Consider the following 14,692-nt stretch of genomic DNA (forward strand, 5'->3'; position numbering starts at 1 on the left):
GAAATGACTTCACTCCAATTTAGTTTGTACCCCCTCTTCGTAGAATTACTAAAATTTGCCCTCCAACCCCAGGTCCCTTTCATCCAAAGTAATCCTTTCCATAAGGGCTGCGACACTGGCATCATTTGGAAGCTTCCTTTAAAAAGCTCCTGGCACTCCACTCCAGACCATCTGTGTCCCTCATCCCCCTGCACACCTACATGACCTAGGTCTCCCATATTCTAGAAACTTCAGGTGACCAAGAGGTGACTAAATGGTCCCTAGTGTGAAGCCCACTTTCAACACCCTCTCCCTCTGCCAACCTCCCTCCCTCATTCCCTTTCTCTCTCTCTCTCTCTCTCTCTCTCTCTCTCTCTCTCTCTCTCTCTCTCTCTCTCTCTCTCTCTCTCTCTCTCTCTGGCCCTGGCTGGCTTGAAACTGGCCATGTAGACAGGCTGGTCCCAAACTCACAGAGATCCACCTGCCTCATCCTCCTGAGTGCTTCAAACACGACAGCACCTGGCTTCTAAACTAAACTTGAAAACATCTTTTATTTTAACCATTCCTCAGCACAAGGCCTGGGCTCCTTATCCTTACCTCACAATGACTCACGTTGTGTCCCCACAGCTGGGAACCCTGTCCTTTGCCCATCTACCTCTGACAGGCAGCCCACTGCCCAGCCAGCACCTCTTCCTAGACTCCATCAGCTGGACCACCCACTACCCAGCCCTGTACTGGGTGTCTCTCATTGTCTCTCTCAAGCTTCCTCTACAGAGCTCTGACAGCTGGATGTTCCTCCTCAGTCTCACCACAAGATTTTTAGTCGGGCAAATTACCCACAGGCCTCTGCTGGGTCTGCCTGTCTACCCAAACCTAAAAGTACACAGTTACCCTGCTCTCCAGTCTGCCTGGCTCTCCCCAATGAGTCTCCACCTAACCAACTTCTCCCCAGCACACGCTCTGTCTCTGACCTCCACAGATGCCTTAAACTTCCCCAACTTTCATTCCTTGTTCTTTCTGGAGCCCAAATCTGCAGGCCATTCTCCTCCTACAGCTCATTCACTCTGCTGCTCTCATTCCCATTCTCCGCCCCTTATGACTGTCAAGTACACAGAACTTCTCAACAGCTGTCTGGAATCTGCTCCACATTCCCTCTGGGGGACACCTGTGCCCAGACTGCCCTCTCCTCTGAATAACTATCTCAACCTCCTTCTAAAACCCCTCCATCAATCATTTTGAAAAATCTATCCTGGACCAGGCATGGTGGTGCATACCTTTAATCCCAGCAATGGGATACAGAGGTAGGTGGATCTCTGAATTCTGGACCAGCCAGGGCTATAGAGAAATCCAGTCTCAAAACAAAACATAACATAACATAACATAACAAACAAAACAGATAAGGCTGAGGGCATGGATCAGTGGCAGAGTGCTTGCCTAGCATGTGTGAGGCCCTGGGTTTAATACCCAGGAGTGAAAAGAAATGAACATCTGAGAAAAATTAGAACAACTTGCAGTTTAGCCGGACTGCGCTACGTCTTCCCCAGACCCTGCAACCTACCTATCCCTTCAATTGTAAGTTATGCCACTAAATAAACCTCCCTTTTAACTACATGGAGTGGTCTTAATAATTTCACCAATATAGTTGGGCGCCAGAGTGTTGGGCTGGCGGTGTTCTCTGGAGAACTCTGTTCAGCCAACCTCTAGCGTCCAGGGTCCAGGAACCAAGAGAGATGGCACATCTGGATCTCGGGTCTTCAGGGCCCTCTCTTGGCCCTGCCTTGTAGACATGATAGTTACCAAAGCCTCAATGGGGCTTGGAACTTCCAGCTCAAAGCTGGAATGGCTACCCACTATAGTGAACCAGCCATGCAGATGGCGGGGAAGAGTGGTCTGGGCAGAAAAACTGAGGGAATCTTGTGGGATTCTGTATGGTGGACTCATGACAGAATAAGTACCTTCCTCCCTCCCTCCCTCCTCCCTCCCTCCCTCCCTTCCTTCCTTTCTCTCTGCCTCTTTCCCTTCCTTCCTTTCCTTCTTCCATCCCTCCTTCCTTCCTACCTTCCTTCCTTCCATCCCTCCTTCCCCCTTCCTCCCTTCCTTTCCTCCGTCCTTCCTACCTTCCTACCCCCTTCCTTCCTGATACAACTTGTTGCCATGTAAGGGAATTTGAACTCTTACATTTCTTGCTTCAGTCTTCTGAGTGTATCTATTATAGGTGTGAACACAGTGCCTGACCAGAGAGACATTTTCTTTTTTAAAAAGAAAATTAATTATTTTATATAATTTTTATGTGTATAGGGCTTTGCTTGCATGTATGTCTGTACATCACATGCATACTAGGTGCCCATGGAGGCCAGAAGATGGTGTCAGACCAGCTTAAACTCAATTACACAGTGTCATGAGCTCCTGTGCAGGTGCTGAGAGTTAATCATTTATTTATTTAATTCTATGGCTGGCAGCAAGAGCAGCCAGTGCTCTTAACCAAGAAGCAATCTTTCCAGCCTGAAATTAAATATTTTAAGTTTTAAATGACTTATTACATATTGTATTGTGAAGAGTATGTGCCTGTGAGTGTGGGTTCCTGTGTAGGACAGAAGAGGGCGTCAGATCCCCAGGAGCTGGAATTGCAGGCAGTTGTGAGCCAACTGAGGAGAGTGCTGGGGTCTGAACTCAAGTCCTGGAGAAGAACAGTGTGTGCCCTTAACTGCTAAACCACCTCTGAGACCCTAACATTAACATGTACTATATTCATGTATTTAGTGTGTGTGTGTGTGTGTGTGTGTGTGTGTGTGTGTGTGTGTGTGTGTGTGTTGACATCCATGCTGTGCTGTGCACGTCTCTGTTCTGGAAGGTGATGCCTCTGTGTTGTGAGGGGACAGGATGTAGGTGATATTCAGGGTGTGGCGTGATTTTGACAATCAACCTCAGGGAGGAAAGTGTCACCTTCCCCCAGGCTTGTCAACAGAACCAGTCTCTGCCCTGGCCAGGCCAACTTTGTTTTGAGGGATTCACTATGTAGCCCAGGCTGGCCTGAACTTACAAAAATTCTCCTGCCTCTGCCTCAAGTGCTGGGATTAAAGGTGTGTGCTGCATTGCCTGGTGGGTACAGCATTTTGCATGAAACCATTGATGTGTACATTATCATTTTATTCTTCTTTGTAAAGTTGTGTTTCCACAGCAGGCATGGTGGCCCAGGCCTATAATCCCAGCACTACTGAGGCAGAGGCAGGAAAACTGCCACAAGTTCTAGGCCAGTTTGGCTACACAGCTATTTCCAGTCCAGCCAGGACTATAAAATGAGAGTCTATGATTAAAAAATGAAAGTACTGGGGTGGGGGTTGCTGAAGAGCTGGTTTAGCAGATAAGAGCATGAGCTGCTCTTCCAACAGACCCAGGTTATCATTGTGGATCATAACTACATGTAATGACTGTTCAGAGTGATCTGACCCACTGTTCAGAATCCCCTGGGCATCAGGCATTCATATGACACACAGATACAAATTCAGGCAGAACACCATTAACTTTAAGTAAATAGGTAAGAAGTAAATAAATAAAATCTAACAAAGGGCTGGAATAGCTCAGTCAGTAAGGTGCTTGCCTTGTAAGTGCCAGGGCCTGGGTTTGCTCCCCAGAACCCAGGTGAAAATTCCAGGCAGGGTGGTAAGTGCTTGTAATCCTAGCACTGGTCCCTGGAGGCAGGTCCCTGGAGATCTCTAGTAACCCAGCCTAGGCTACTTGGCAAGTACCAGGCCAGTGAGAGACCCTGTCTCAGAAGTAAGTAGATGACTCCTGAGGAATGACACCTGAGGACATCCTGGACCTCCACATGCACAGACACACAGACAGACAGACACGCCCGCGCGCGCGCACACACACACACACACACACACACACACACACACACACACACACACACTGTGTGTGTGTGTGTGTGTTGTGGGAGTCTTGCTATGTATCCTTGGTATAAAAATACAAATCATACAGAATTGTAGAAAGTAAAACATGAGCTGGGTATGGCGGTCCAGGCCTGTAATCCCAGCACTTACAAGGCAGAATTAGGAGAGGCAAGAGTTCAAGGTCACCCACAGCTACACAGAGGGTTCCAGAACAACCTGGGCTACATGACAGAGACCTATCTGGTTTCTCTCTCAATCTCTCTCACTTTATTTTTGAGACAGTTTCCCATTAGCCCTGGGACCTGGTGATGTGGGTAGACTGTGTGGTCCAGGGACCCCCTTGTCCTCACTCCTCAGCACAGGATGACAGGTGCACGTCCCACCCCTGTGGATGTGGATCCGATCAGTTCCCACACTTGTGCAGCAAGCCCTTCACTCACTGAGCTCTCCCGAGCCCCGAGCCCACTTTCCTTTCTTTGTTTTTATTACTTAAAGTGATTCATTTATTTAATTCTATGTATATGTGTTGTCTGCATGTATGTATGTATGTACATCATATGTGTGCTAGGTATCTGGAGTGACCTAAAGAGAGCATTGGTCCACTGGGACTGGAGTTACAGAGGCTGTGGGTTCTGGCAGGCAAGCCTGGGTCTTCTGAGAAACCAGTGAGTATGCTTAACCAGTGAACCCTCTCTTAGGCTTATGTTTTTATTACATTTTACTTATTTATTTTGAATTTTGATGCACATGTGTATGGGCATGTACGGTGGATGTATTTTCTGCTCCCACTACTAGACTTGGTAGCAGCTCCCCCTGACCCATTGTGTTGACCTAATGATTTCTTTCAGTTTTTCTTTCTTTTTTGTTTTTTCCAGACAGGGTTTCTGTGTGTAGTCGTGCAGTCCTGGAACTTGCTCTGTAGACCAGGCTGACATCAACCCCAGAGAACCACTTGCTTCTTTCTGAGAACTGAGATTAAAGGCATGTACCACCAAGGTCTGGTTGGTTGGTTTGTTTGTTTGTTTTTATTTTTTTATTTTTGAAACAGATTGTTTATGTAGCCCAGACATCCAGAGACTTGCTATGTAGACCAGGCTGGATTTGACTCAGAGGGATCTCCTGGCCTCTGCCTTCTGCGTGCTGGGATTAAAGGTGTGTCGTCCTGACTCGCCTTCACCACTTCTTCCTATATAAAGCCAGTGTTGCAGAGCCCACTGTACCGTGCACACATCCTACTTAACAGATTCTTTTTAACGTTTTTAATGTTTTTCAAGAAAATAATTTTGAGTAGCTAATTGATACCTTGAACCTAGAAGAAGAGAAAACACTGTGCACAGAACACACACGTAGTGAAGAGGGGACACGAGTGACAAGAGTCTCTGGCTATAAACCAGATTGCAGCCTGGATAAGTAGAAGCCAGGTTACCACATCACTCTGCTGCACCCAAGACATGCCCTCCATGACAGTCTGGATCCCTGACTGGATCTCTAATAAGACACCTTCCTCCTGCTCTCACTAGCTAAAACTTCCTCCTCTGTAATGTCATCCTTACCATTTGGAATCCTCGCTTTCCTTCAAAGTCCGGAACAAACACCACCTGCCATGACTAGCCCTGGATGAAAATCAAGTCTCCATTCCCAGTCCCGACACAAGGCAGAGTCCTGTCTTCCTTCCACAGCCTCTTCTTCCATGAAGCACAGCGCTGAAGAGCTGCTGTCTCTGTGGGCCTCACCTAATTTCTCACAAGGACACACACGCTGAAATAGAATCTGCTTAGTGGTTAAGGCAGCTGCAGCCAAGCCCAAAGTCCTGAGTTCAATCCCTGGAAGTGAATTTTGAGAAGCCAGGAGTGGTGAGAAGTTAGGGTGTCTGTTAGAGGATCAGGGAGAGGATTGTTGAGCACCAGGAAGATAAGGGAGTCAGTCCGAAAGACTCTTCCAGACAGAAGACACCCATCACCTCACAGGTCATGATTGACCTCAGGTTGCATGTCTGAGTGTAAGGGGTTGGGTATCTGACTGTAAGGAACCACCCTCATTTTTTTCTGGGGCCAGCAGGAGAAGAAGGGGAGGGGACAGAGGTTGGGGGAGAGAGGGAGAGACAAGAGGAAGTCCAGGTGGATTAGCAAGGGAGCCATTAGAGAAACAAGCCTAAGTGTTTGGAGAGCTGCCCATGCCAGGACCTGGCAGGCTGGATAAACAGGTCCTTGGCCCAAGGAAAACTGCAATCCTCAATCCAGGGGGCTGGCAGAGGGAGGGTGAGTGGGAGAAAGTATGGGAGGTTCAGATACAGGGTGGAACTGCCTCAGGGACACCTCGGGATCAAGGGTTAGCCCTGGGTGCCCTGCTGCTGCACCTGCTCCCTGGGTTGCTAGGGGGTCTCCTTCTCCAAGTCCTCTTCCGGGATTGGGTATTGTGTTAAGAAATAATGTGGAAAAAGAAGTCAGGAGACTGGACTCGAATGCAGGCGGGTTTAGTTCAGAGAACCTGAGAAGAGCTCTCACTAAGCAAGCATGCTTCTCTCACAGACTAGGAACCTTTCACCAAGCTAGGAGGAGAGAGGAAGGGGGCTGTGTGCGTAAGCAGGAAACTAGTTCTTCTTTGCAGACAGGGTTGGCTTATTGCAGTTAGGTTGTGTCTCAAGAGTCACAATGGGGTGCAGAGCACTGCTGTGTTCATGATGCTTTGCACTCTCTGTGGGTTGGGACCAATCACTGGATTTGAGATCACAGAAAGTCACCTATTCCGTCTGCAAGAGCAGTTAGAGGTTATTAGCAACTGAGCATCTCTCTAGCTCACCTTCCAGACCCCCAGCCCTCTTTTTGTTCAAGACAGGGTCTAGGTGTGTAGCTCTAGCTGTGCAGGAACTCACTGAGTGGACCAGGCTGTCCTCAAACTCACAGATCAGCCTACATCTGCCTCCCAAATTCTGTGATTAAAGCCTCTGTCGCTCCACCCAGCTTCTCCAGCCACTGTGGAACCCCGTTTGATCAGACTCTTCTTCAAGGTCTCCAGAAAATAGAGTATATATATATATATATATATATATATATATATATATATATATATATATATATAGTGTGTGTGTGTGTGTGTGTGTGTGTGTGTGTGTGTGTGTGTGTGACTTTGCTTTAAACTACTCTGGCCCTTGGAAGAGTAGGTGGAGATATGGGACAAGTTTGAGTGTGAACATGGGTCCAGGTATGGAGGGCAGAGACAACTTTCTGGAGGTGGTGTCTCCTTCCAACAGGGATCTGACAGTCCAAGTCAGCTCGTCAGGCTTGCCTGGCAATCACTTTTAATCCACTGAGCCGTCTTACCAGACCAAAACTAACAAATGTTAAGCAGAGACGTAACTAAGCACAGAGATATTCATTCTCTTACTCTCTGTTTTTATAAATATTTATAATTTTCCCATAATAAAAGTTAAAGTAAGCAAAATTAATTATATACTATATATGTAATGTATATTAATGTATATATGCATTTCTGATTGTGTCCAGCCCCACCATCTTAAATATTAGACACATAATTTAAATTGCTTGAAAAACAGCCCAATTCGTCAGTCTATGAAACTGCCTGCCTAAACAAACACACGTGCCCTCTGTTCCTCCCCAGAGCTCCTGTCCTTGTCTTTAAAATGACAATACTATTCAGCCAGGTGCTCAAACTGATAACTTGGAGACATCCTTGACTCCTCTCTGTGGAGATGGTACAGCAGGTAAAGGCAGCTGCTGCCAAGCTTAATGACCTCAGTTCAGTCCCTGAGTACCTGTGGGAGAAAGACACAACTGACTCCATTAACTTGTCTTCTACCTCCACAAGCACTCCATGGCACAAGTGTGACCACACACAATACATAAATAAGTGTAATGGAAGTTGGTTTTAGGGCCTGGAGAGTTGGCTTAGTAGTTGAGTGTGCACTGCTCTTCCAGAGGAGCCAAGTTAGGATCCCAACACCCACATCACTTGCTTCTCAGATTCCCGTACTCCAGCTTCAGGGGATCTGACTTAGTGTACTTATCAAACTACCATTTTTTGTCTCTAAATCAGTGGGTGCTGGCTGTGATGGCACAAGCTTATAATCCAGTGTTCAGAAGGCTGAGGCAGGAGTGTTGCGCGAGTTTGAGGCCAGCCTGGGCTACAAAGCAAGATTTATCTCAAAGAGAAAATAGAAATAAAAGTATCAGTTGGGTGTGGGTTAAAAAAGGGAACAGTGGTATAATGAAGTGAAAGCAGGGGCTGGAGAGAAGGCTCCGCAGTTGAGAGCTGAGGTTCTTAAGATAGTCAAATTCCAGAGGTCTTCAGTTCGATTCCCACCACTGACTTGGCAGCTCACAACTCTCTGTAACTCCACTTCCAGAGAATCAGACATTCTCTTAGAACTGCCTGTACGAAAAACACCAATACACATACAATAATAAAAACGAATTTTTAAAAAAAATGGAATTACCTTAATGTTTATCTGCCACAAAGTTAGATACCTTTCCAGAGTGTTATTGGGCATCTTTTCCTGGAGAAATCAAAGGTGACTATCAGCTCTGAAGGTCAGATTGGAATGTATCAACAGTCATTTCACAGATTAAGCTATTTAATACACCATGGGTCCCCAAACCACAGAATTATGGATCTTGTTCCCCTAAGGAAGGATACAAACACAAATCTCTCATAGAATATAAATCAACAGAGGCTGGGAGATGGCTCATCAGTGAAGTGTTTGTCATGAAAATGTGAGCAACTGAGCCTGGATTCCATGTTCCCCGGAAAAAAGACAAAAATCCAGGCAGAGCAGTAATCTGGTGATATCAGATCTGGGGATGTAGAGACAGGAAAATACCGGGGCTCCAACCAGCCTGTCTAGCGTAATAATGAGCTCCAGGTTAACCAAGAGACATTTTCTTATGCTCCCTCTCCTCCTCCTCCTTCTCCTCCTCCTCTTCCTCATCATCATGGTGAGCATTATAATCCCAGCATCAGCATCATGTTGCTCACCATGCACACACTAAATAAATAAATGTACTTTAAACACTTTAAACTAGAGGGCTGGAGAGATGGTTCAGTGTTTAAGTGTGTTTGTGCCCTTGCAGAGGACACAAGTTCAGTTCCTAGCAACCACATGGGTAGCACACAATCACCTGTAACTCCTGCTTGAGGTGATCTGATGCTCTCCTCTGTCTTCTATGGGCATTGCATGCAGATGTGCCATGCGAATCTCCCCCCACATACACACATAATTAATAAAAAAAAATAGATTTTTTTGATATTATAAAATTTTAATGTAGAGAGCAAATGAGGAAATCACCCAACATTGAACTCTAACCTCCACACTCATGCTCACATTCGTGCACACACACAGAGGAGCATGTTTACCCACTCACTCACACAACCACACATACACACACATGCACACACAAGCACTCAAGCCCAAAAGGAAAATTAATTAAATCCACATGCTTCCACAGGGACATCTTACAGGTAACTTCTTTTCATTTCTATAAGAGGATCCAAATCATTACAGTCAATTCATTGGAATAGAGGGAACTTCAATTCTGTGTAAGTGCTGCCATGGAATAGAATGATACTTACAAGATGTAGACTCCCTTGGAAAATGTAACAGCAATGTAGCCTTGCTGAAATTTAGGATCCTTAGCAAGACGCTAACACATTTTGGAAGTGGCATTCAAGTCGTTATTCTCCATGTATAAAACAGGAGCAGTGAGAAATCAAAGGTGGGACTGTTGGTAACTTGCATCTGCTCTAAGAGGAGAACTGACTTAAGTCTCAAGAAGGGTTTGAAGAAGAATGTCCCCCATAGACTCAGATATCTAAACACGTGGTCCCCAGTTGGTGTGCTGATTGGGGATGATGTGGGGAGGGGCAGCCTTGCTGTAGGAAGTCTATCACTGGGGTGGGCTTTAAGGACTCACAGCCTGGCCTCACTTCCAGGTTACTCTCCCTGCTTCCTGTCTGCACTGGAAGCTGTGTTCTCTCACCTTCCCTCTCCTGATGCCATGTCTTTCTGCCGTGATGAACTCTTATCCCTTTGGGGCCATAAGTCCATACAAACTCTACATAAGTTGGTTTTCATCACGGTGTTTTTATCACAGCAACTCATACAGGGTGAGACCCTCCCGTCTCCATTAGAGTCATGAGCAGGATGGCACATGCCTGCAATGCCAACACTCAGGGGCTGGGGCAGGGAGATCAAGTTCCAGGCTAGCCTGGGCTACATAGCAAAATCATGCAGCCCTTCCCCCCTAAAACATAAAATAAAACCAGTGGGGTTATGGTCTGTAAGGCTAAGCATTCAAATAGAACTGTTTATCAAAGTCCTCAGCAAAGGGTTGAAGATTTAGCTCAGTGGTAGAGCGCTTGCCTAGCAAGCGCAAGGCCCTGGGTTCAGTCCTCCGCTCCAGTTAAAAAAAAAAAAAAAAAATGTTTGCTGGGTGGTGGTGGCACACGCCTTTAAACCCAGCACTCGGGAAGCAGAGCCAGGTGGATCTTTGTGAGTTCGAGGCCAGCCTGGTCTACAGAGTGAGATCCAGGAAAGGCACAAAGCTACACAGAGAAACCCTGTCTCAAAAAACCAAAAAATAAACAAACAAACAAAGTCCTCAGCAAATGTCTCAGGGAACAAGCTGCTATGTTACCTCCTTCACGTTCTTCTAAAGCTTCTGGGGTAAGAAGTGAATTCGAGGTGTTTCCACTTCAGCCATCATTTCATCTGTATCAAGGGGGTCCTCTAGACAACAAAAAACGATGATTAAAATTCATGAAGCAAAACATTAAGTTTTTATTTTGTGTGTATGGATGTTTTTCATACACACACACACACACACACACACACACACACACACACACACACACACACACACCCTTGTGTGCAGTAACCACAGAAGCCAGAAGAAGAGCTCAGGTCCTCTGCAATTAAAGTTACAAACTATTGTAAGCTGCCATATGGGTGCTGGGCACTGATTCCAGGTCCTCCAGTGCTCTTAACTACTGAGCAATCTATCCAGCCCCACCAACAGCGAATTCTAAAATCCAGCATTGAATCACAATAAATAAAAAGAGACATTAACTTGGTATTTAAACTCTGAAGAAAATATTAAAGGTCCTTGATTCTGGTAATTAAACCATTGTTTCTATTAGAGCATAAACATTGCATGCACAATTAAAGATCTGAGTTCATAACATGAACTTCAGTAGCCTGATGTCTGGGCAGAGTGTTGAGGCAGCATTTGCTGGCACTCATGCAGGACAGCATGCACAATGCAAAGTGCATGTGTTTGGGGTTCAGAACCAAGGCTGCAGTGGAGTGGGAGATGCACAACTGCCAGAAGGACTCCATGCACTTCACCTTTGATATTGAACTAAATTTTTATCATTATGAGTTCAGAATACTCCTGCCACAATCTTCTCAAGCGAGATTCAGTTACATAATCCCCCATGGGGTCTCATGCCACAGAATAAGAAGCTGGAAGCTAGTGGATGGGTTCAGGCTCCAGGAAAAAATGAGAATGTGTCTGAGTTCAACATTCAGAAGATATGAAGAATTCTTACAGCTTAACAAGACAAATAGTGAAATTAAGAAATAGTGTGTGGGCTGGGTGCCAGTGGTGGCCTAAGACGCACTCTTCATGGGCCTGGTCTGGGCAGCTTTGGGGCAGCGCCAAATACCTGGGTGTTCCTTCCTTGTTAGATGAATGAGCTAACATTGGTTTCCTTTTCTGGCAGGCAGAGGTGGAAGAAACACTCAAGAGACTTCAGAGCCAGAACAGAGTGCAGGGAACCATTGTGGTGAACACGGAAGACATTTCCATCAAGAGCACCGTGGACAATCCCACTACTACACAATGTGCCAACCAAATGCACAACTTCATCTTGAAGGCAAGGAGCACTGTGCGTGAAATTGACCCCCAGAATGATCTAACCTACCTTTGAATTCGCTCCAAGAAAAATAAAATTATGGTTGCACCAGATACAGACTATTTCTTGATTGGGATTCAGAATCTAACTGAATAACTGAATAAGCCACTGTCTTGGCTTCCTGTGTCTTTCCTTAACTTAAGGTCCCCCAGAATAATAGTGCTAATCATGTCAGTGGGCACAGTGTGGTTGTCCGAGAGCCCATATAGACCATGCCATTGATCAGTGGTAGCTCTGCCCACCCCAACAAGGAGTGTCTCTGGTGATCCAGTCAGTTCTCATTTCCAGGCTTTGGAGGAAGAGCTTATGATAAGCCCACACACACCTTCCTTCTCACCCACAGTTCATTTTATCACCCTTGGAAAGCCTGTTTTTTTTTTGTTTGTTTTGTTTTGTTTTGTTTTGTTTTGTTTTGTTTTGTTTTTTTGGTTGTTTGTTTTGTTTTTTTCTTTAACTAAAAATAACTTGGAAATAAAAAAAAAGAAAGAAAGAAACAGTGTGTCCAGCCTGGGCTACCAAGTAAGTTCTAGGAAAGGTGCAAAGCTACACAGAGAAATCCTGTCTCGAAAAACCAAAAAAAAAAAAAAAAAAAAGAAAAGAAAAGAAACTGTGTGTGTGTGTGTGTGTGTGTGTGTGTGTGTGTGTGTGTGTGTGTTAGACTGAAGAGATGGTTGAGTTGTTAAGTTGTGTTACTCTTTTGCAGAGGCCCAAGCCCAGTACTAAGGTCTGGTGACTCACAATAACCTCTAACTTCAAGAATGGGTTCAACTATTTCTTCTGTCATCCGTGGGCACCTGCATACAAGAGATTCACATAAATACATGTACATACATTTTAAAGTTGGAATATTTTTTTTATTTTCTGTGTGTGAGTGTTTGGCCTCCATGTGTGTATGCACACTCCCTGTGTGCCTGGTACCTGAAGACTCAAGGAGAGTGGGGGGCATCCTCTGGAGATGGAGGCACAAGCTGTTGTAAGCTGCCATGTGGGTGCTGGGAACCCAACCTTGGTCCTCTGCAAGAGCATCTAATGCTCTTGACTGGTCAGTTACCTCTACAGACACAGGTGGAATGAAAAAAATGTAAGTAAGTATGCATGGTGGTGGTGACTTTCTTTCATATTCAGGAGGCAGAGGCGTTCAAAATAAATAAATAGAGCCTGGAAATAGTGCAGCGGTTAAGAGCACTGACTGCTCCTCCCAGCACCCACATTGTAGCTCACAGCTGTCTGAAACAATTCCAGAGAATCTAAAACATTCTCTGACCTCTGTGGGTACTGCATGTACATGGTTCACAGACAATCATACAAGCAAATACTCATACATATTAAATAAATACATAAATAAATAAATATAAATAAATTTTAAGAACATCAAAATCTCAAAACAAACCAAAAACATAAAGAAGGAAATGGGAAAGGATGAAAAGACTTGTCTCCAAGAAGACAGAAATGACTACAGGACCATCAGTCTTTAATGAAATGCAAATAAAACAACAAAGTTCTAATTCTGACCAGACAGACTTTGAGAACATAAAGAAATAGCCAAACAAATGGAAACACATGAACTATGAACCAATAGCTGAGAAGCCCCCAACTGGATCAAGCCCTCTGGATAAGTGAGACAGTTGATTAGCTTGAACTGTTTGGGAGGCCCCAGGCAGTGGGATCGGGACCCGTCCTCAGTGCATGAGCTGGCTGTTTGGAACCTGGGGCCTATGCAGGGACACTTGGCTCAGCCTGAGAGGAGGGGACTGGACCTGCCTGGACTGAATCTACCAGGCTGAATTGAATCCCGAGGGGAGTCTTTGCCCTGGAGGAGATGGGAATAGATGTGGGCTGGGGGGAAGGCATGGGGGGGGGAGGACAGGGAAATCTGTGGCTGATATGTAAAATTAAATTAAATTATAAAATTTTTAAAAAAATTAAAACTAAAAAAAAAAGAAGTAGGAACACTTGTCCATTTTTGGTGGAAAAGTAACAATGCAACCCATGTGGAAAAGTATGGCACTGCTAAAAAGTAACTAAACATGTAATTATCCAATGACCCAGTAATTGCACTCCTACATTTATACACAAGAAAAATCTAAACAAATATTCAGATAAAACCTTACACAAATGTTTACAGCAGTATTGTGGTGATAGCAAACGGTAAAAACAGCCCAAATACCCATTACTGTATGAATAACCTGTGGTATAGTCACACACTGGAATACTATTCACCCATGAAGAGGAATGAAGCCCAGAACGCATGCTACAACCTCAAAGCATGTTCCTTACAATAACCCCACACAAAAGACAAATTATCCACACCTTCACCTGTTGTGTCCAGAATAAGAAACCCCGCGGCACAGAGAATAGGGGGAGGTTATCAGCAGTGAGAGGAGGGGGAGGACACAATGACTTCACCCATGTGGAGGTTTGCCTGGTGCTCACAGTTCTGAAACTAGAGAGAAGCTGTGGTTGCCTCAGCTGGTGAACAGGCTCAAGGCCACCGAATTGTGCACTTAAAATGGTGAAGCTGATGTGCCAGGAATTTCCCCTCAGCAGGAACAGATAAAAGAACACTTCCTGTGTAGCTCTGTCTGTCAGGTGCTAACAAGCTGCAGAAGGCCATGTGAGGCTGGATTAGTAGCCCCCGCTGATAGAGCGCTTTCCCAGCATGCACCAGGCCCCCGGCAGGACCCCAGGAATGTATAAACTGGGCAAGGGGGCACATATATCGTCCCAGCACTTGGCAGGCAGAGGGAGGAGGATTAGAAGTCAAGGTTATTCTCGGCTGCTCATCACATTAATAAAAACAACAAAGGAGGAGGCAGCTGTGCTGACACAAATCTGTAATCTCATCACTCAGAAGACTGAAGCAGGAGGATTGCCAGGACCAAGGCACA

At 45.4% G+C, this 14,692-nt stretch overlaps 1 pseudogene; it reads left to right on the top strand.

Moving 5' to 3' along the window:
* Nucleotides 1–7,066: 7,066 nt before the first annotated feature.
* LOC143271744 (dynein light chain roadblock-type 1-like) lies at nucleotides 7,067–11,900 on the top strand (annotated as a pseudogene).
* Nucleotides 11,901–14,692: the final 2,792 nt, after the last annotated feature.

The sequence above is a fragment of the Peromyscus maniculatus genome, chromosome 2 (genome assembly GCF_049852395.1).
Source record: "Peromyscus maniculatus bairdii isolate BWxNUB_F1_BW_parent chromosome 2, HU_Pman_BW_mat_3.1, whole genome shotgun sequence".
NCBI classification, from domain to species: Eukaryota; Metazoa; Chordata; class Mammalia; order Rodentia; family Cricetidae; genus Peromyscus; species Peromyscus maniculatus.